The sequence below is a fragment of the Chelonia mydas genome, chromosome 13 (genome assembly GCF_015237465.2).
Source record: "Chelonia mydas isolate rCheMyd1 chromosome 13, rCheMyd1.pri.v2, whole genome shotgun sequence".
Classification (NCBI taxonomy): Eukaryota; Metazoa; Chordata; order Testudines; family Cheloniidae; genus Chelonia; species Chelonia mydas.
In genome coordinates this window covers 6666237-6688783 of record NC_051253.2, presented here as the reverse complement: position 1 = coordinate 6688783, position 22547 = coordinate 6666237, and the positions used below count along the sequence as shown (strand labels likewise).

Sequence of the window (22547 nt, the reverse complement as noted above, 5' to 3'; positions counted from 1 at the left end):
AGGGCAGGAAGCCCCACAAGCTGAAGGGCAGGAGAGGGAAGTAGCCCAGGGGAAGGAACCGCTAGTTCTAGTGGTTTACCGCTATCCCTAGGGCCCCTGGGCTGGGACCCGGAGTAGAGGGTGGGCCCGGGTCCCTCCCTCTCCACTCCCCTCCTCTAGGACACTAGTGGGGCAGTTAATACCCCAGTTCAGGGGCAAGAAACGGTGCCCTGAACCCCCACCCAAGAAGAGAAAGTGCAAGACCCATCATAGTAGTGCTGACAATTTGCCACACTACATAGAGGCATAACTCATGAAACAAAGCTCCCCTCCATGGCCATTATTTCATCTTGACTCACTCAGGTACTGAACAATTCCCCTGTGTCTTCCAAGGAGGCATGTTTCATGGAAGAAAGTAGAAAATGTAAGTGAAAAGAGAGGTGCTAGTCATGGGTTACATGTGGTTTGCTTTGATGTAGAGAAGTCAGCCCAATAGCTGTATTGTGCATTCCTGTTATTTGCGATTCCTTGTTAAAATGTTTAATATTCTGGGGATTTACACAGATGTGATACATAATACTATCAGGATCCCAATGAAGCATGAATTCGTGACGATGGAATAGTAAGTGTCAAGGACAATGTTTCAAGTTTTTATTAAAGGTGACAAGTGCCTTATTATTCTTTTTCATTATTTGTATCATGGTAGCATCCAAAGGCCTTAGACATAGATGAGGGCTTCATTGTGTTATTTTTTTAAGATGTAACAAAGTTCCCTTGATTTGTGGCATCAGGGTGAGCATAGGCTGAATTGCTGGAACAAGGCATAAAAGGTAAGGGCCCAGATCATCCCATTCCATCAAAAGAGAGGTCTCTGAGGGAGGAAATCTCATTGTTCCATTAGAACAGCAAAACCAGATATGAGCATAGAGCTGGTCCTCTAACTCTGCTGTTCCCTATGGATCCCTGGAAGGTCGGGACCACCTCTGTGGACGCTTTGTGCCTTTACACTGCCTTTAGCCCCTGGCATACCTCAACAGCTCCATTGGAGAAGCACTATCGGCCTGGACCTTGTGGGAGCTCCACAGAGAAGATAATACTGCCCCAGTCTGTGATTTCAATGGAACCAGGAGGAGGACAATTTGGATCCTGACAAGCCTTACCCAGCCTCCGCCATCTCACTCATAGACCCCTTTGTGTATTGATTTAAGGGGGCATAATCTATTTTATTCAATCTATTTAAAATAATGTATAACATTTTGATGTAGAAGTGCATTACGAGGAAATCATTCCGGGGTTCAGCTCTTTAACAATCTCCCACTGTCTGAACCAACTAGACAAACAGAACCAGGTGGTATTCTAGTCCTATTCCATCCCATAATTCAATGGAAGTTCCTTTGGGTAAAGCTTTGTCTCCCCTATTTTGAGTGGTGTGATTACCTGCTGCATTAAAATGGGTCTGAATGCGCCTTTATTTGTTTAATTTAGCACTTTTGCTTTCAGGTATCACCAGCCTTTGCTGCTGCCATTTCCTAAATTCTTGTGGTTTTTAGATACCAACTACTGTGGCCAACAACATGCCCCTAATGAATACTCTGAGTTGGTCTCTTTTTTTTTTTTTTAGGTTAACCTCTTCATAGTGAGACCAGTTCCACTGAATTGAATCAAATTCTGTTCCTCATTGTTCAGCCTTCATTGCTTATGGGATGGCCATCAAGACTGAAGAGTACGATAGGGATAATTTTAAAAAAGAGGAAGGAAGATGCACCCGACAGCATTTCAGTCACTGTGGGTTTGCAATGTAGTCAAGGAACTGAACAAACTGAGGATATTAACAGGCTCTGCAGGTGCAGGAAAATAACAGACTCTTCGAACACAGGAGAACAAAGAGACACAGCAAGCAAAAGTTCCCACAGCCCGATTTGCTAGCAAAACTGTTAAACAACTGACAGTAGGTTTTTTGGAAGCAGGACAGGAAAGCCAAGTATATGGAAGGTGTGTGGAAACAGTAGCTACAGATGCCTCAGAGAAAAAGAATCCAGGATGTTGCCAGGAGGTAAAATTCTACTTTCTGTATATTTTGTAGCTTCTTGCTGGAAGCAAAATAAAATGTAGACGGTAATGTTAGCCCTACTTCAGGGGCGTTTCATGGAGCCCGTATAACTTGTCTTTGACTGTTTGACGTTGCCACGAGAGCTGAAACTTCCAAGTCAGAAACTTCGAGTTATCTAATGCTACGCACTGTACAAACATCTTTTACAAAACATTGCCCATCACTTAGTCAAGGGGAATCCCAAATAGCACTGCCAAAAGCCTTTCCCCCCTCATCGTATGTTTTTGGTCTTCAGTTGTCTCATTTCAAGTGGGTGTGTGTGGGCATTCGGGGTGGGGGTGGAATCTCTCATGTCATCACCAAGGCTGCTTATAAAAAATGTAAATAAATTACAGGGAACAAGTGGATATGGCTGTGAATGTAACGCAGTAATAAGAATGCTGAGCTAATCAATTTCAGACATTACATTCCCAGAACACTCCAGAAGCCTCACAGCTTCCATATGGCTCATCGGACACATGCAATAACATGATCATTCAGAATGGTCAGTCCTACATAAAGACAAGAAGAAGAAAAAAATCTCACAACTGGAATAGCTTAAGAGCCTAAGCAAAAGGCACAGTAGTGAGTCCTATTTCCAAGTCAACCCTCTCCCTGATTCACAGCAACAGAAGTTCACAGCAAAACATCAAACCTTTGGAGAGATTTTTCATACATTGCTCATTAAGTTCATGGACTAGTGTAGAAGCAATCAGTCCCTCCAGTGAAGCATGGCTAGCTAGATGAACCATTTAAAGACCTGGCAAGCAGTCCATCTGAGTACTAGGAAACAAAGATGTCATGCTGACCTGAGCTCACTGGGTAGACTTTGAATATCCATGTTGCTAATCAATATGTGAACCTTCTGAAGTATTATTTAGCACAACAGAAGATATTATTAGAAGGAAAAGAGCTAGACCCCTCCAGAACACCACTGCAATGCCCTTCATTTTTGAACATGAACCTTCCAAAATTAATTTGCACAAATGAACACAGCACAATCCTATAAGCAAAGATACTACAATGAATAGTGAGAATATTAAAAACTGGAGGCCTCCTTCTCTACAGGAGTATGCGTTGTGTCATTGTTTCCAGTGGGAGCAGGATTGGGCCAATGCTCAAATTGTTTTGGGCCACTACTGGAATTCCTTTGGGTCACAACATTGTGAGGTCTCCAGGTGGCAGAAAATATTAGCTAGCCCTACTCTTATAACCACGTCTTTGTTCCTTCTGTGTTCACTAGGTAGTCATGGTCTGATCCAAAGCCCATCAAAGTCAATGAAGAGAATCCCATTGACTTCAAAGGGTTTTTTTGGATCTGGCTTTCAGTGAGTTTCCACCACCATTCATCATCCATGTCTAGTAATAATGCAAACTGTTCAGCTAGTCTGCTTGGACCTAAATAGATTCATTTCATTTTCCACCATTTTCCACAAAGATCGATAGGCCAGAAACCAAACTGTTTGTTAAGGCATCTTCTCTCTATTTATAATTAAAAATTCCTTCAGTCCCATAAGCTTGAATGATTATCATTTCCCTTCTTTGTGGCTGGGGGGGGGGGGGGAAACAAATAAAATGAACTCTTCTTTATTCTTTCTCCCAGTGAAGATTCCTTCCAGCATAATGAAACCCACTTTCAACATCCAAGAGTCTTAAATCCTGATCAACTGAGACCTCATCTACATTCAAAGGTTGCACTGATTTAACTAAGTTGGTTTAGAAACTGATTTAGTTAAACTGGTGCAACCCCCTCATGTAGATGTTCTTAAATCAGTTTAAGAGTGCTTTATATCAATGTTGCTTATTTACTAGCCCATTTTCTATATATTTCTAGAACACAACGGGTGCCAGCCTGGTTGAGGACCATAGAAACTACAGAAATATAAATATTAGCTTAACTCAGTTCCGTAAGCCATATTGATATAAGGCACTCAAACTTTTTAAAGAGTTTCTGTACAATACAGTTGTACCAATTTAACTAAGGGAAGTGTACATTTCAAACTGGAGGTGTAAATTCCAGCTTGAGGAGATAATCCACACTAGCTTGGATTGAGCTAGTGCATAAAAATAGTAGGTAGCCATGGCGACATAAACAATGGGAGAGGCTAGCTGCCCCAAGTACTAACCTGTCCGAGAGACTAGTTATGTACTTGGGGTAGCTAGCCCCCACCACCACTCACGCTGCCATAACTACACTCTATTTTTAGCATGTTAGCTTGATCAGCTGGAATTTACACCTTCAGCTCTAAGTGTAGACATACCCTAGATGAGTTTCAAAATGGATTTAGTTAAATCAGTGTAACGTGTGTAGACAATGCCTATTTCAAACCATTTTTTCACTCAAGGGGGTTCACATCTTTTTCTTCTATCTCCTCTAGCTTCCATGGCTCCTTCTCCCCTCAACCTCCAAAAAGATTTTTCAGAAGCAAGGGCTAAATCTTTGTTTCCTGCCAATATCTCTGATCCAAACTTCTGTGCACAATAAAGGCATGGTTCACACAGAAAGTTCACATCTGAGGATGCAAGAAGCCTGGATAGTTTGGAGAATATACAGAACCAAATCTGACTTTTTTTGAGGTGCTCTCACCTCCAGTGGCTTTATAACAGTCCTTTCCTATTACCACTGCTAATACATGTTTTATACCATAGCTTTCAGAGCTCTTGTGACAGGTATATGCAGTATATTGGAAGAGAAGAAACTGAATCTGTTCTCCATCAGTAGCGATATGGGACTAGCAACTGACTGCCTGTTTACAGGCTCCTGGTGGGAAGTATTAATTTCCAGTATTTTTCCCACTGGCAGCAATGTTAGGTGCCTAGATAATCGATGACTAGTTATGACTCCATACTTAGGACGTGATCATCTTGTCATATCCTAATTAGCTGGATCAGCTTGCCTCCTCATTGAGATCCCAGACTGAAAGCATTCTTCCTTTGCCCAGAAAGAGGTCCCCCCTCACTCCCCCTTTCTATTCCACTTCACCCTGGGAAGCATTTTGGGATACTTTGTATCTCTTGTAAACCATATTCTTCTATTTGGGTGTTCTTTCAACTTCATGAAAGTTACACGTTGTTTTCATTTCTTCTCAAGTACCTCAGGTCAAAGAAAGACCAATGTCAGTGGCTTTAAAAGCCTAATAAAGCCTCTCATCCATAGACCTGCTTGCTGGCATGAAGTCAGGGAAAACAAACTAAGTCATCGAGTGTTGTTCAAACTGTCAGATCCTTTTCAGCATGCTCTTCCTGACAGCCTGCTAGTGCGTGTTTGTGGGAGGGGGAAAGGAGAAAAAAAATCCTCATGGCATAAAGCCTAGGGAACATTGGCATCTTTCCAGGGCAGCCTTCTTTCCCCACCCTTCATGGGCACAGGCGTCTGGCAATCTGTTCCACACGCATCCCCTCCCCGCACAGCATAAGCAAGGGAGGCTATGCCAAGGCCAACTAAATGACTTTCCAACAACTTTGCTCACAAGTGCCACTCCGCTCAAAGTTTGGCACCTCATACTGTCTCCTCGTGACCCTCCCTTCTCCTCCCCTTCCCTGCCTCCCAATGAGCTGGACAGGTTCCAGTGTTTAAAAGCCCATTTACCACTCCCCTTTGTTTAGAAATGCTAAGCCTTGATCTGATTTTATCGACTCCGCTGGCCAAAAAGGAGGATGATGAGGGTTTCAGAGAATCCATCAGTGAGCTGAAAAGCTTCAGGAGCCCTTCAGGTTTGTACCCTTTACAACAGACTTGTTCCATTGAGAAATACAGAAAGAGGAGGTGCACTGTTCCCTAGACCACACAGGGCTTATTTTCATTTACTTCCCCTCTGACTTTTGTGTTTCTCCTTTTAACTTTATTATCTGTACGTTTAGGAGCTGAAGGTCCGTGCCATCATCAGATTCTTTCCCCAGGCTAGATGAATGCTAACACAGTAACTCAGTCTACAGTTCTACACCACCACCACCAGGAGCAGCAGAGAGACAGGGTACTAGGAAATGAAAAGGTTGCAATACCCCTATCAGAAAATATTATCATCCCATTGACCATGGTGATTTTATTAGGTATTATTATGTGCAGAGAGAGATGACAAAAATGAGTTTGCATGAAACATATCCTTTACAAATATTTTCCTTTTTTCTTAAAGCAGTTAAAGTCAATGGGGCTGGATTTACAGCTAATCAATTCTTTTTTAGAATGCAGAATTTGGATGCCCTGTTAAGTCCTTCGTGTTTAAAAATTTGGCTTATCTACTTTTTTTGTCCCCCTGATATGCCAGATATGACCTTGCCATTCTTGTCATCTGGGACAAAACTGCTGCTATTCATGCTAGAGAGGGCTAAAAGGATCATATGTTGTAGAGAATGACTTTTGGGGTAACAGGAAGGATTTGTAAAGGCCCACGCCTCATGTTACTTCCTTAGGGCAGGTTTGAAAAGATAGCATCAGATTCTCAACTAAAACAACTTAAAACCAGCTGAGGACCTGCCCCACAGTGTTAATAGGCAGTATAGAGAAAATGCCCACCCAAACCATCATGTTCCAAACCTTTCTTATCTGTCACTTCCCACGGAAAAGAAAATGTAAAGAAAGTAAAGATGAACCACGAGCTTTGGTCAACAGAAGGAGCAGCGTATGAGATTTCATGCAAAGGCTGAATTTTAGTAGGATCGGGGAGGCAGAGCCCCAGAACGATGTCACTAAAAACAAATTTAGCAAAATGATGTACACAGGCAACATGGGAGCTGTTTTGTTTGCTCCAAACAATTGGATAATTTTGACATCCTGCAACTTTATGTAGGATAATAGATGATTGTGTCCTAGTGTTGAAGATCATGTTAGCACTAGCAGGTTATTCTGGTCATGCTAAACAACAAATACAGTGGATTGAGAGAGTCCCCTTTCCTGCTGCATGATTTTAAGAGTCTACAAGCTATACAGACAGTCTGATGATGGTATGCACATTGCATGTCTTGTGCAATGCTTTATAGTACGAGAAACCCAGCCTTCCTAAAAATTATCGTTGACTCATTCCTGTTTACGAACATTGAGAAACTGATAGATTCAGCCTGCGGCTATGTGAAAATCTCTTTGCCAAGCCATGCAGAACTTACTTTTGTGTCTGCAGTGTATTGGCATTGTATTACCATGACAAAACCAAACTCCCACCATTGATGGTAGCCTTTCCTAATACAACAGTCCCTCTATAGTAATATACTAGTGTACACAAATGATACCACAATGAAATGGATGTGTAACCACCATAGGATCTCTGTGGCAGTGGTGCACAGGTTTTCAGTTTCATTCTTGTCTTACCAGAGTTGTTAGCTGTTCAAGCATTAGTATAACGTTCAGTGATGCAAAGCATGCCTAATATCATTGCAACGCTATTGTTAATGTACTGCTCCAACAATTGTTATGGGGAAAGGCATGCTGGCCTCAGTTGTTGTTGCTAAACATTTCTGCAGGCTCTGTTCATCAAGAGCATAGTGCCATCCATAACATCACTGAAATCATAGGCCTTCTAATGTAACATTTGAAACCGATTAGTTACCAATGTGATTAATGCTGAAGCCACCCAAAACTAATTCAAGTTGCACCATGTTTCAGAGGCAAAGAGGGAAGTTTGCACTAACCAGTACACTACAAACAGAGATGGATGGGCATTAGATTATCCAAGATCCATGGATATTAACAGCTGGGAACAGATGCGAACTGCAATTTTATATAATTTGCACAGATACTCTCTAGAAGGCACTACTGCCAAGAATAGCATTGCAATATGAGCAAGACAGCGTTTCCCAGATGTATCCTCTTTGGGAGGTCAGCATTCCAGGGCTAATTTAAAAAGAATGCGGTGCTTTCGTGAGTGGGTCAAGGCATGGATCTCAGACACTTTGGCCATGAGCTAAGAGACTCTTTGTGGAGTTCTATCCCTTACTCTGTCCTTTACTAGTCTTGTGAAAAGGAGGAGAGGAAGGTCTATTTATCTAATAAGTCATAAGAACGGCCCTACCGGGTCAGACCAAAGGTCCATCTAGCCCAGTATCCTGTCTTCCGACAGTGGCCAATGCCAGGTGCCCCAGAGGGAATGAATAGAACAGGTAATCATCAATGAATCAATGAATAGGTAATCATCAAGTGATCCATGCCCTGTCGCCCATTCCCAGCTTCTGGCAAACAAAGGCTAGGGACACCATTCCTGCCCATCCTGGCTAATAGGATGAATTTATCTAGTTATTTTTTGAACCCTATTGTAGTCTTGGCACAATTGTCATACAAATAATAACAAAAATACAAGGTTGTGTACAAAGATACTGCTAAACATATAATATCTGCACACTTGCCTGCCAAGTTACTCCACAACCAGGATCTAACTCATTGCTCTGTAAAGTTAATTGGAATATAACCAGAGTATTAAAAGGCACTCAAGAAGATTACCATCTAAAAAAAATGTTACGTTTTATTGTAAAATAATAATAATAGTGTGGTGTAACCAGTATAATGATTTGATGGTGGCTCTTCACCAAAGTTTGAAGAAGTTCCTGCTCTTTTCCAGCAAAGAAATTCATTTAGAGTGCCCATAAAAAGTTTCCTGAAGGCATGAAGTGGTAAACCTGAACATTCATCACCAGTGGATCAGCAGTGGTAGACAGGAAGGCAGCAAAGGTAGGCTGCATTGAGCTTACTGTGTCTTTAAGTCACTGATGGATTCACACATGATGCAACTAGACACAACACAGCACTTACATCTTGCTGCATCAGTGGTTCTGTAGGCAGAGATCTTCCTCTCGTCCTCTTCCCCCTCCTGGGCCCAAAAGTACTTTTGTCAATAACTGGATACAGTGGCATTCTGCCCACAAGCCCAGCTAATCAAAATGTCCAGTTTTTGTTTCAAGGGGCTTTCGTGGCAGAAATAAATATAATTTTTGTTTGGTGGGTTTTGCTTTTTTGTTGTTTTGTTTTGCAAAGTCATAGTTTTGCAGATTAAGCTCTACAGAATATAGTCTACTCCATTTTATGAAATTTTAAATCAGCTATGAAACAGAAGGCTTGATTGTGGTTAAACAAATATTAAAATGCCACTCTTTTCTAAATGAATAAATGTGATAGGAACAGAATAGCAAAGTCCCTCCTGATGAGCAACCATAAAATACAAAATCCTCAAATAACCCCCACACTCGGCCGAATGAGCAAACAGCAACACAGAATGCCTTCCCTTTGCCTTCTTGCTTAAGGCATCATACGGCTGATAGAACGGATAACGCGACAGATGCATCCATTCCTCATTCCCAGCCTGAACTCCGGTGGCTAATTGTCATCAACATCATCACTGCTACTACTGCAACAGCAGCAGCTCTACCCAACCTTGGGCATCGTGGGTGGTGTCATGTCATTCACGGCCCCACTTGTTCGGTGTAAAAATCAGAACGGACAACAGCCTTCTGCTGAGCCACGTGGGTGCTGCTTTATGTAAGGTACATTGCATGTTTGTATGCCACTACCGAGGTGCCAGTAGGTGATGGGGATGTGGCTACAGCATTCCCTAGCCCTTCGAGGGAAGACTGCCTCATTTCTGGGTTTGATGACCTTGCTCTTCTGGCATGTTTTGAATCTCGGTAGCTGGTTGTAGAGGTAGTTTCAGAAATCATCTATTTCGCCCCTCCCCAGTTTGGCCCTTTTCATTTGTTTGCATGATTTGGGGGATAGTCTTCTCTCTCCTGACTTCCCCTACATTTTCCTCCTCTCTGTCTCGTAACTTCAGCCAGGGATAAAAAAGACAGGAGAACAGAAAAATAGCTTTCATGCATCTATTTCTAAGCACAACTGATCACATTTAAAAAAGGTATTTTTGTCATCTTTCAGTGCAGAACTATTTACAGTTGTTTTGTTTTTCCTTCTTATCCTCCCATGACTCCCTGGCACCCTCAGATCCTCCTGCCTAGGGGCATGAATGCTCCCAATCACACAGGTAAGATTCAGATGGAGTCCTTGCAATGTATCCTTCCAGCCAAATCTACCCCTTGACCTCCAGCTCCCTGTATGCACTACTTTCAGCTTCGCTGGAGGTACAAGCCATGAAATGGTACCAAGCAATGGTTCTAAGCAACCTTTGCGTGAAAGTAGTAAGAATGCCAGACTTGGATTCGGCTTGGCCTCTCTACCTAAGTAACAGTATTTGAGTAGGAGAATACTTCCATAGTTCTATGTCTTGAGAGGGAAAAAAGATACATATTAGTGCTAATGTTGACTCCATTGAGCAGCAAATACAGTGCTGGAGTATTCCAAGTCTAGAGCTTGTTTAAGGCACACAAGTGTCTCCGAAAGCTTACCTGTCTCCTTCTCTCCATCACGGGCCACAGGGACTGTTTCACAGAAGTTTTGGTATCCAGCAACAAATCTGTAAGAACAAACCAAAATAGGAAATTACATTAAATTCACTACTTTAAAAAAAATCACACTCATTTGTATAAATGCTTAGATTGTTTGGTTTGGTTTTTTTAGTGGCATGCTGTAAGCTTTCTAATGTAGCTGCTCGAAGCCAGTGGGAGAGAGCCTGTTGGCTTAACTACTCCAGCCCCCATGAGTGGCAGTAGCTACATCAGTGGGAGAAGCTCTCCTGCCAACATAGCGCTGTCATCGCCAGCGCTTATATCGGTGTAACTTATATCACTGAGGCAGGGGAGGGGGAGTTTATTCACTCTCCTGAGCGACATAAATGATGCTGACAAACTGTAGTGTAGACATAGCCTTTGTTAGTTGTTTGCCTTGTTCGGTTTATCATTCAAATCACAAGGTATGTTTTCTATTCCCTGATTGGATGATTGAAACAATAACACATTTCCTGTAACAGATAAATAACACTTCCAATCACAATAACTTTTGTGACATTTTCACAATTCATGACCATTACAGCAAAATACTCAACTGTTGGCCAAATGCTTCTGAAGAACGAACAGTTGGAACATGAACGAACAGTTGGACCACATGAACTAAACTTGGTGGTTTCCTTTGTGAGCATATTCACAAATCACAATTCTTATTCTTCAGCCAGCTCTTTTTGGCACTGTACTGATTTAAAAGACAGAAGGTCCAACCCTCCGTTGCTCTTCACCTTGTGTCGTCATTTATACGAGCACCTTTTACGAGGGTGAAAAATGTTACTAGTACAGAATGACTACACAAGCAACAGGGCCATGGAAACTCAACTTCAGAGGATAGTAACATTATCCTCAGGATTGATATTTGACAAGACAAACCCTATACAAAATGAATTGATCCTTTCTGCTGAACAGACCCCATCCAGTTTTCAAAGTGTACTCAGATGGAAGTGGACGGTTCCTATTCACAAACATTATCAACCAAGCATGATCACAAGAACAAGTAATTCACACAATTTTTTTCCAGGTGCAATTCCATATGTTGGAACCTGGATGTCAGAAAGCTGGCTTTGCCATGGTTCTTGAGGTCAATTGGCGCATTTGAGCCAAACATCCCTAGATTTAAACATCATTGGCAGAGCATTCTCCCAGAAAGCATCTAGAATTCGTTCTTGTACCTGGTCTGACAGTGTGACCTTCGGAGCATAGAGACAGACTCATCTCTTCTCTCAGGTTTCCCCGTGTAGTAACATAGTGGGTGGAACAGAGGGTGTTTGTCAGTTTGGGGGTGGGAGGAATTAGCTCCTTTCTCTTTCTCCTTTGAACGCAGGTAGATTTTGTCTGTGCTTTTAATAAATCATGTGCATACACCCTGAGCTGGGAATGCCACTTTTATCATTCATGATAATAATTATAACTATTTAAATACTCTTAGTAAGCAGAGGGCAGTGATCGAGCCCAGTTCCTCTATAAGTTTCTGAACTAATCTTGGACTTGTAACAACTAAAGGCCCATAAGAAAGGGGGAAAACACTAAAAAAAGAGTAATGCTTTTTGAAAGCGCCTACTGCTTGATCCTCTGAAAGATGCTATTTGGGTTCTTATACAGCTCCCATCATCATGCTATGTCAGTGCCTCACAATGTACATTACACACACACACACACACACACACACACTCACGCACCCCCTTCAGTCCAAAGGGACTGGACTATTTTTGTGTTTCTTTCTGCAGCCCCCAACTCCCATTGAAGTCAGCACTACACAGGGTGAGGCCCTTCATTTGTAAAAGGGATTAGGGTTAGTTAAAAGGCTTTGAAAGTCATCATAACCAGTTAAGGACTCCTGCAGCCCTGAAACGTCTGCGTGAGGCTTCAAGTGGGTATTAGAGAATAGAACTGGGCCTGAACCACAACTCTGGATCCTACCATCTCTGGACCACAAGAGGGTGTTTTAAATCAGAACTACGATCTGGGTCTGAGTTTTACAAATAGCCCTTGTCTCTATAATGGTCTGAGCCAAAACCCTGGATCGGTACACACCCTTCGCTGCCTTTTCAGTGTTTGAAATCTGGATGGGGGTCAGAGTTTGGCTAGTTGAGCCCATCTCTCTTAGGACTCTCACCCTATTTGCAAGCAGGGAAAAGCAGCAATGACTCTGAAGTCTAGAGGCCCGACTCACCACTGCTTTACTCCAGTTTCACATTTGTGTAACTCCATTGATTTGTCATGTAGCTCATTTCCAGAACCTCCTCCTTTATGCAGATAGGAATTAAGTTCCTCCACCGAATCAGGCCCTGTATTTCTTAAAGCAGTTGATCCCCATTGGGGATTATGCAGATGGAGGTACATTCTTCTCCCTGTTGGATGAGGTTCTGGAAAGGAGCCACATAGCTTGAGAACTGGTGTAGTTTTACACCTACTTTAAAAAGTTTTTAAAAAACCGTAAACACCTGATTCTACTGGAAGAAGATCAGGCACTCGCCGTAGTAGCCAGAGTTACGCAGGAGAAGACAGGAGTGCTTTCCTCCCATTCAATCTCTCTCTCAGACTTATATATCTATACTAGCACACACACACATACACACACACACAAAGGCATTTTATCTACACTAAGCCTATGGATTACTGGCTTGGCCTTTGCAAAAAAAAAAAAAAAGAAAAAGAAAAAAAAAATGTTGCTAGGCAACCAGCCAGGGGTTGCTATGGCATTTTCAAGTAGAGCAGCTGGGCCAATCAGTGCTAACTGCAAGCTAGTGAAGGCGTAAAGCCTCTAAATTTAATGTCAGTGCAGACAGGAAGGGAAGCTGTTGAGGCATGCATGATGCTGAGCGTGCGCTTACTAAATGCGGACAACATGGCCCCCATGATTAGGACCAGCACACTAATGAATATTCATTGGGCTGATTAAAGCAAAGTCAATTAACTACTTGACTGCTTGATTTTTTTTTTTTTTTTTACTGGATTTTATTGTTCTCTTTTAACCATTTTGCCACAGGGGCTGCTCTTGTTCTCTCCTCCGCCTCCCTCTGTCCTTCTCAGAATCTTCTTATGCTGGTGATTGCATGTGGTTTTTTTTTCCTTTATGTTTTTTACTGACAATAATACATCCTATTCCAGGTTTTATGGCTTACTTTATTTCACCAGTAAATGACCTTCTTCTAGGATCACTGTCTTCCACTACAGTTGTAGGTAAACTAGAAGGTCACATTTTTCCATCAAGTTTTTAAAACATGCCACAAGATTTAATTCCAAATACATAGCTAAGCAATAATACTGATTTTAAACAACACAGTGGGATCCCCCACACCATTCCTAGTGTAATAGCACTGAGGATTCTGCTGTGATGGAAGTCAAGGGATAGAGAATTTTTATTTTGTTGTTTAAACAGGGTCCAGACTATATGGACTTCCAAAAATGAGTCTTGTGGTAAATCGAATGTGATTTTAAAATAATGTTCAAGAACAATGATTCATTAAAAAGCTTTTTCAGTTTTGAGAGGTGCCGTTCCCTACCCATGTACTGGTGATGTAGTATGATTATGAAGAGGACTGCATATCTGATAATTATCATTTTTCAAAATGTGCCTGCACACTCTAAAATATTCTATTAAATTAAAATTAAATACAACATTATTGGCCAGAAATCAAACTGTGTGAATTCAGCAACCTCAAAGCACCATTCCCTTCAAAAATCTGGGACAAGACGTTCTCTTACATTGCCTTCCCACTCCCTGATTTATTTTGAAAACTCTCTCTCAGATTCTTTGTATTATATACACAACCATTTCACAGAAAGATGTGTCTACAGGACACACAGCTATGAATCTCCTTCTGTATTGAGGGATATTAATAGCTGCAATTAATACCTCTGATGCGTAGTGGTGAAAACCTGAACATAGTCCCCTAGCATTTGGACTTTTGTCTTTGTCAGTTACTGAATTGAAAAGGTTCAGAAATAGCTGGGCTTTACAGTACAGTAGGGGTTTCTAGGTGATGTTGACTGATCCAGCAACATGTGCATGTATGTAAATTTCAGGTACATAAAAAAAATGTTTACTTCCTTTCTCTGTTGCTTCCCCTTCAGAATAAAAAAGTCACCATTCAGATTCAAGCATGGCAATCCAGATTTACATAGGTTAGAGTGGTGAAGGGAAAAGGAAAATTTAAACCAGATCAATTTTAAAATTAAGTAGCAGGTGGCGGGAGTGAGGAAAGAAATAGTGAAGCTTAGCTGAACGAGAGAGAGTCCCCCCTCCAATGCACAAAGGTTGCATTATTGTTCAACTGCATGTTAAAAATGAATAACCAATTTTCCTTGTTTAAAGAAAAAAATCCGGGGTCACGTACATCTTTATGTCATTTACTGGATGATACACGTTCCACAGATGTGCACACACACACACAGGATGGCTATGAAAAAAATTAAAAATAAAAAATAAAGAAAAGGAATTAACTTGGCATTTTTGTTTTGCTATGGAAGTTGTACTCTATGAATACGACAGCCATTCCCTCAGCAAACATATGGTATATTTCAACGTTCTATTAACAATGTAGTTCCAACTTTTTCATCTATTTTACTGCTACCAAATATTTAACACCTGGCACGAATCTATAAATTACTTAAGGGTTCAACAAGCCATGGGTGATGTTGCAGAAAGCATCAAATCATCAGGGTGCTGTTTCTAGCACACTTGAGTATGAGTTCGTATTTCCATCGTACTGCCCTATTTGGAGAGGTTTGCATTTCAGTCATCAAAATCGGACCTGTGGTATACAAACTCTCAGTTCAATGGGGCACTTGTATTTATTTAGCAAAATATGAAGAGAAACAACAATTCAGCCATTTGTAAATGGAAGGATGGCAAAAGAAATGGAAGGGGGTAGTCTGTGCTGTCTCCTTTTTGTCTTAGAGCTAACAAAATATGCATCTAGGTGTTTTTTTAAATCTGAATTTTTCATTCATGTGAAATAATGCCTCTCTGTAGTTTAACAGGAGGAAAAAACCCACAAATGCTATAGAACCATTTCATTCTTTAAAAAGAGAGAGTCCAGCTAGGGAACGGAGTTCAAATTCTAATTAGGTCACAAGTGAAATGAAGTCAGTGGTGTCACTGATGTTTGCCTATGATAAAATATAACACAGTGCATTACAACTCTTCAATCTTTGCAGTCTCTGGTCAGGAGAGGACATAGCACTAGCAAGCTGGGGTGTTTCAGGTCAGGATTAAGACGCATTAACAAATTCATGTGGCAGAAGCTTGCTCAGCACCTGCCTATGATTTGCCAATTTTATCCCTCAGTTCCATGTGCATCAAATTCTGTTTTCCATTTAGTGAGAGAAGGGGTATCCGAGATGCTCTAATTTTGGTCATTGACATGTTCAGAATGCATTAGCTCCGAAATTTCCCTTTTAGGCACGGCACCTGCACTAAGCCAAGAACTCAAAATTGTGGTTTTTATTGCCCATGATCCTAAGGTTAAAATATTCACAAAGGACAGTATATACACACTAGATAGATATGGAATCAGGAGGGGATTTAATTTGTTTTTTAGATAAAAGGCAACTTTTATAGAAGCTATTAAAATAATGAAAATCCAAACTCAGAATCTATGTTTCCAACTGGAAACCTACAGAAAGAACAGGACATACAGGGTTAAGTCTCAGGATCTTGTCTGATGCTCCCAGCCTTACCTCCTGTCACTATGTATTTTTATTCCAGCACACTGGGGTGAGTTAAAGCTGGTGGCATCAGCACAGAGTTTTGAGCCATGTTTCTGAATTTTCTAGCTTTTGCTCATCTAATTCAGACGCTTTAATTGTCCTTGACTGTACTTTTCAGTGGAAAAAAATCTTTCAAATTCATTTTTTAAATCTCACTGATTTTCAAGGAAAATATTTCCACTTGAAATCCCTTCTCTCTCCATACACTGGGTGTGTCAAGACAGCAATAGCTTTAACAGGCAGAGGTGGATGGATAATATAAGAGCTACAGCTGGTCAAAAGTCAATGAGTTGGATATTTGATCATCATCTCCAACTGGTGGGGGGCAAGGCTGCCATTGCAAAACTAATTTGAGTTCCTCAACTATTTTTGTTGCTGTCATCTAAAAACAAATCAAACACAACCCACATAGCTAAAAAGAAGCCCATTTAATGTTTCAAGGATAACAAAACCAGTCAACCAAAAACACGCCCCCCTCTCAGACACCCCTCTTGTAAAACTAGTCTGGCAGGAATGGCTGCCTTATACATGGTATACCCTGGTGCTTCCATAATATAGTGTGTTTCTCTCTCTCTCTTTTTATGTATGTGTGTGTATATATATATATATACACACACACACACACACACACACACAGAGCTGTGTATATATATAGGCACGCATGGATAGATAGATACAAACTCACTTTTCAGGAGTAGCAGCCGTGTTAGTCTGTATTCACAAAAAGAAAAGGAATACTTGTGGCACCTTAGAGCACTTTCGTGAGCTACAGCTTATGCTCAAATAAATTTGTTAGTCTCTAAGGTACCACAAGTCCTCCTTTTCTTTTTGCGAAACTCACTTTGTTCCCTCTTCAGAATTTGCTTCTCCGTCTCTTTTTTTCTGCTTTCACAGTCTGTTTTCTGATTTGCCCACTCTGCTTTTTTCCATCCTATTCCTCCCCCAACAGATTTTTTCCCCTTTCTGCCCCTTTTTCCAGTCTTTTCTATGTGGAACATAAGCCGAAGCATTCTCTAGTTGGAGTCAAATTTTCTAATGTGTGGAGGTTCAAACCAGTTAGTAATTAGGCGAAACACACTAATGAAAAACTATGAGCACCAAAATATCACATTGAGTAACCCGTTCAGCTAATAATCTGGGGTTAGTATCTCTGGCCCCTGAAGTCAATTCTTTGAAGTTGTTAGAGTATAATAATAATAATATCTTATTATATCTTATATCTTATATAGTGGCTTTTCATCAGTAGATCACAAAGTGCTTTACAAAGGTCAGCTTCATTAGCCCCATTCTAAAGATGGGGAAACTAAGGCACAGGGAGGGGAAGTGACTTGCCCAAGGTCACCCAGCAGACCAGTGGCAGAGTCAAGAGTAGAATCCAGTTTCCCCAAGTCCCAGGCCAATGCTCTATTCACCAGTTTCTGGCTGGAAGAGACACACAAAGGCCAGAAAACTTGAGGATTTGAGCAACACCTCTTCTCTTGTAGCCAATAAGGTATATAATGAAGTGAGTTGCTGCGTAGCCTGCCACTCATCAGCTGGTAGCTAGAGGTGCCCCAGGTATATATGCCATCCCAATTTATACATGGTGTATTATTCTCCAGGTTGTCCTGCCTATTTTATGCATTGCAAGAACCATGGTCTCCGGCTGCCAGGAGTAAATCAGCCCTAGAAAGTCTAGGAGCTCAAAAGCCACCATACCATAATATCACCTCACACTAAAGATTAGCATTTGGTGTAGGGAGTTCAGTGGAAGCGTCAGCCTCAGACTTTATCCAGACCTTGAAGGGTTATGGAGTTAAGTTTCTCCTTTAGTTTCTCAAAAGAGAAGGAACTTGAAGCATACTCAGTCACACCCCACTGCAGGAGGATGTTACAGGCACCACCATAGGAGTGTGTGTGGGGAGGAAGAAATGGGATCTCAGTGCATGAGACAATAATGGCTCTGATGAATAGGCAAGTAACATCAGCACAGTCCCTCTTTGTGTAATCCTTTAGCCTTAGTCATTAGGTTTGGCGGAATGGGGAGTTCCTGGGGCATGTACTGTACCAGTATGGGGTGGTGGTGAGGAGACAAAAAGGAACCTGATTTCAGCTCATTAAAGTGAGGTGGGGAATGCAAAGCCCTTAAGTGGTGGTTCTCACCCCCACAGCCCAATCAGCACGCAGCTGCGGCCCATGTGACATCCTCAGGGTCATACAAGTAGTATAGCTATTGTGTGGATGCGGCCCACATAACATAGAGAGCGGCATATGCGGCCCGTGGTGATAAATAGGTTGAGAACCACTGCCCTAGAGGCAGATCTCAGGAGAACTAAGATCACTCGCAAAACTCTCAGCTGCTGGCAGGAGTGGGGGAAAGTAGGATTACAGATGCTGAAGGAATTGGGGGTGGCAGGCACAACTGCAGACTTCTGGTGGCAGCCTCCCTGGAACAATGAAGCAGCCTGAGGGCCAATTTCAGATCTAAGGGTGTGACCCTGAGCGAGGATTTTGCAGCGTTTGCTCCCCATGCTCTCAAGATAAAAGCATCCAAATCTGGCAAAATGAGCATCATTATAGGCAGAAAAGCTAATGTTGGTATGAAGACAATGCCGCGTCGGTACACATGGAAACACCTGGGTAAAGTGTGTCATATAAACATTAGAATGATAAATAATAATAATCGGAATAAAAAAGACAGAAAACAGAGCCAAGGTTGCCACCCTCCTCTTAATTCACTTCTCTTCTCATTATGCTTAGATACTGCAGAACATAAGGCACATGGTATCATGTCCTGTTGCAAGACCTCTGTAGTCCAGTATTTATACACAATGGTACAAGTCAAGGACAGAGCAATTGCCTTCAGTCTGACACATGCCTGCTTGACAGAATAGCCAGGTGCTGTCTGAAAAGTGTTATTCAGAAATCTCCCAGCGATTTAGTTATCTATAATCTGGGTTGGGCCCCTCATGACAATACTTACTTCAGGGAACCTTGATGACTAAATCTGCTCACCTGCCAATTAACGTTCCTTAGGAAATGCATGATGGAAAATTACTACAGGAGTTAGTGAAATGGCTCCCATCTGAATCTTGCTAACTGAAATTCTATGATCTTTTTAAAAGATAAAATATTTCAAAGGGTTAAAAATAATAGAAACTTATATTAAGGGCTAGAGATTGATCTCAAACAAAAATCCCAGGATCTGGATCCAAACCTTGCAGACCACTCTCTCTCAGCAGAAGACACCAAAGTCATGGCACCTAAAAAGAATGGCTCAGGTTTGGGAATCTCCCTCACATCCACAGCCGTGAAGACAGATGCAAAGAATTCATTTAGTTTCTCCGCAATGGCCTTATCATCCTTGTGTGCTCCTTTTGCATCTCGATAGTCCAGTGGTCCCACTGGTTGTTTCACAGGCTTCCTGCTTCTGATGTATTTTAAAAAATGTTTGCTATTACTTTTTGAGTCTTTTGCTGGCTGTTCTTCAAATTCTTTTTTGGCCTTCCTAATTATATTTTTACATTTCATTTGCCAAAGTTTATGCTCCTTTCTATTTTCCTCACTAGGATTTAACTTCTACTTTTTAAAAGGATGCCTTTTTGCCTCTCACTGCTTCTTTTACTTTGTTGGTTAGCCACGGTGACACTTTTTTGGTTCTCCTATTATGTTTTTTAATTTGGGGTATACATTTAAGTTGAGCCTCTATTATGGTGTCTTTATACGTCCTATAAGTGTTCACCTGCACAAACTAGCAAGATTGTTTTAAATCTGGCCTGTGACTTGCCAGAGTGCAGCCTGTAAGACATTGAGGGCTCCCACACCCTACCAAATAACGGATCCAGTCCCAGCTCAGACAAATCTCCCACTGATGTTAAAAAGCATCCCTCAAGACAAATAAGAAGCTTAATATTCAGCCACTGAACACAAATGTATATCCCGTACACAGTATGACCAACCCCCAGGGCTCAAAAATCATGAGTCAATCCCTAAAAAAAAATCACAAGATTTTTTTAAAAGTCACATTTACTGTGTTCTTTCTATTGGCTTTCTGGTTTTTGATCATTTCAGGTTCATATATCAAGCTTTTCTTCACAACCATGAGGGCTAGAAACTTACACTTTTATAAAAATGAAGGCTTAGGTTCTGGCGTATTCCCCCAATGCTGGGCGCTGGGGCCTTTAAGGAAAAGCACCAGATACCACAAGACTCATGAGACGCTGCGCACATAAAAAGGCCTGCTGATTGTTTGACTCATTTCGTGAGAAATTTCAAAATTCTTTGTTCTAATTCGGAATGAAAACAAATTTCAAAATTGTGGAATTTTCCACAAAATGGAAACTTTTGGTGCTCGGCTAGCTAGTGATGGGCTGGGATGCTGAAGTGCTGAATCGTGTGCAGGTGACTGACTGCTCAAGACCTAATGGACCTTCGCTATTACTGAGCCTGCCTCAGTATAGCTGGGCTTCTTTACTGAGCAGCATGTCATGCTTTGTTTGGGCCATATTGTGGCTTACACACTGAGCCCATTCAAGGGAGTAAGAGCATAAGGAAACCTCAGACTTTTACATGGCCCACCCACATGTTTTCTTCTTTCCTCCACCCAACTGGGTGGATGAGGAGTAGGCAGAAAGGGGTAGTGAACAGACTCTGCCCCCAGTTCACCAGCCAGAAGAGCCCAGCCATCATGGAGGGGGAAGTGACTTATTGGTTGTCAAGCGTATGAGCAAATTACTTCCCCCGGGAGCAAGGGAGCCATAATTTCTTCCCTGGATGCTCCTTGGGGTGGTGCAGCTATAGGCTGCTCTTCACTCATGGTCCAACCATCCAAAATCATCAAAGAAACTTTAAAATCAACACCTCTACCGTGTTTCTCTATTAGCAAACATCGAACCTCCATCGAGATATAGCCACAGCACAAGAACTTAAACGTGCTGAAGACTACTGGGAACTTCCCACCTGTCAGGTTATAGACAACATGCCCCAACAATGCCTGAAATCGTGAAAATCACTATGGATCACATGCGACCACCTCATGTCTCTGCATCAAGCCAGGGATTGACAAAGTGTCTGGACCTCATCCACCATTCCAAAAAAGCACATTCTCCCCAACCCAGCAAGCCGCCCTCCAAGTTTTGACCTGCCTCACAGACTTTGGACTACACTGAACAGCATTTGAACAAATCATGGAAGAGGCAGCTCCTTGATGCACAAGTGGAAAAATCAAAGACTCCCCTTTGTGTGACTGTAGTGAGAACATCCAAACCGTCAAACACATTGTAACGCAGTGCCCCACATCTGGATTCAAACATGAAATGGATAATATCCACAATGTCACAGAAGAGGCCTTGAAATGGCTTATGGACTTACAACTGCATCTACAGAACGTTGCCCTGCAGATGCCAGATGCACGCAAGAGAGAGATCGTCCTTTATTAAGGCACGTCATTGCCCTTTCTATTTAGCTTATGTAGAAGGACACTCTAGAAGTTCTTATAATGGTTAAAATAATTTTTCCTGCTCATAAGCCCATCAAAGCTTGGAAAATCTGTTCCCATCTTCATAAAGCTCCCTCCCCACTTCATTATTTGGACATACTGGTTAGCTATTAGGGGTGCCGGCCCCCATTCATCTCTGTCTGTGCGTTCAATATAAACATTTTACATCTATTTTAAGAGAAGAGAAAAAGCACTGAAACCTTGGTTTGCAAGACACAGAATTCAAAAGAAAAAAAACCAGGTGGATTTTTCCATAGATATTTAGGTCAGAAGGGACCATTATGATCATCTAGTCTGACCTCCTGCACAACGCAGGCCACAGAATTTCACCCACCACAGTGATTTGGCAAACAGATCTTTAAAAAGGTAAGAAAGACTCTCCTTAAAGCTACACACAAACACACACATAGGCAAACAGACCCATATCACCCCTGAGGCGCTATTGATTTAAAGTGCTTCTGTGGTTCTCCTATTCTCAGGGCAGCTAGGGGCCGGCTCACGTCAAAACACCAATCAGAGCAGCAGCTGGGCTCCTGTAAATTACATTCTGACTGCAGTGGCTGCCCGTCAGGTGAGAATAATAAGCGTGGCACACTTTGGCCATGACCCTCTTTCCCCCTCACTACCCACTGGCACACCTCTTCTGCTAGGAGTTTAAGGGAGTCCAGAATAGGACCATTCTGGCAGCTCTACAGTGGCCAGGGAGTCCCTGTCTTATTCCAGGTATTCCAGCAGGGCTGTTCCCAGTCTGGTTACTCACCATGTGGAAATTGAACTGAATATTCAACATTCCTACGAGACTTTACATTTTACAGCATATTGTGTTCTCAAAGATTTTGAGTCAGGGCTTCTGGAGATCTCCGGACTGATCATTATATGGCAGATCAGTGCCCCTATAGCATAAAGACTGGATGA

At 41.8% G+C, this 22547-nt stretch overlaps 1 long non-coding RNA gene across 1 annotated transcript in view; it reads right to left on the bottom strand.

The window, feature by feature from the left end:
* Positions 1-22547, bottom strand: part of LOC122462645 — a 309415-nt gene that overhangs the window by 210927 nt on the left and 75941 nt on the right. Inside the window, exon 2 of the long non-coding RNA XR_006285332.1 lies at positions 10388-10455. This is a non-coding gene — a long non-coding RNA (uncharacterized LOC122462645). The remainder of the gene's footprint in view (positions 1-10387; positions 10456-22547) is intronic.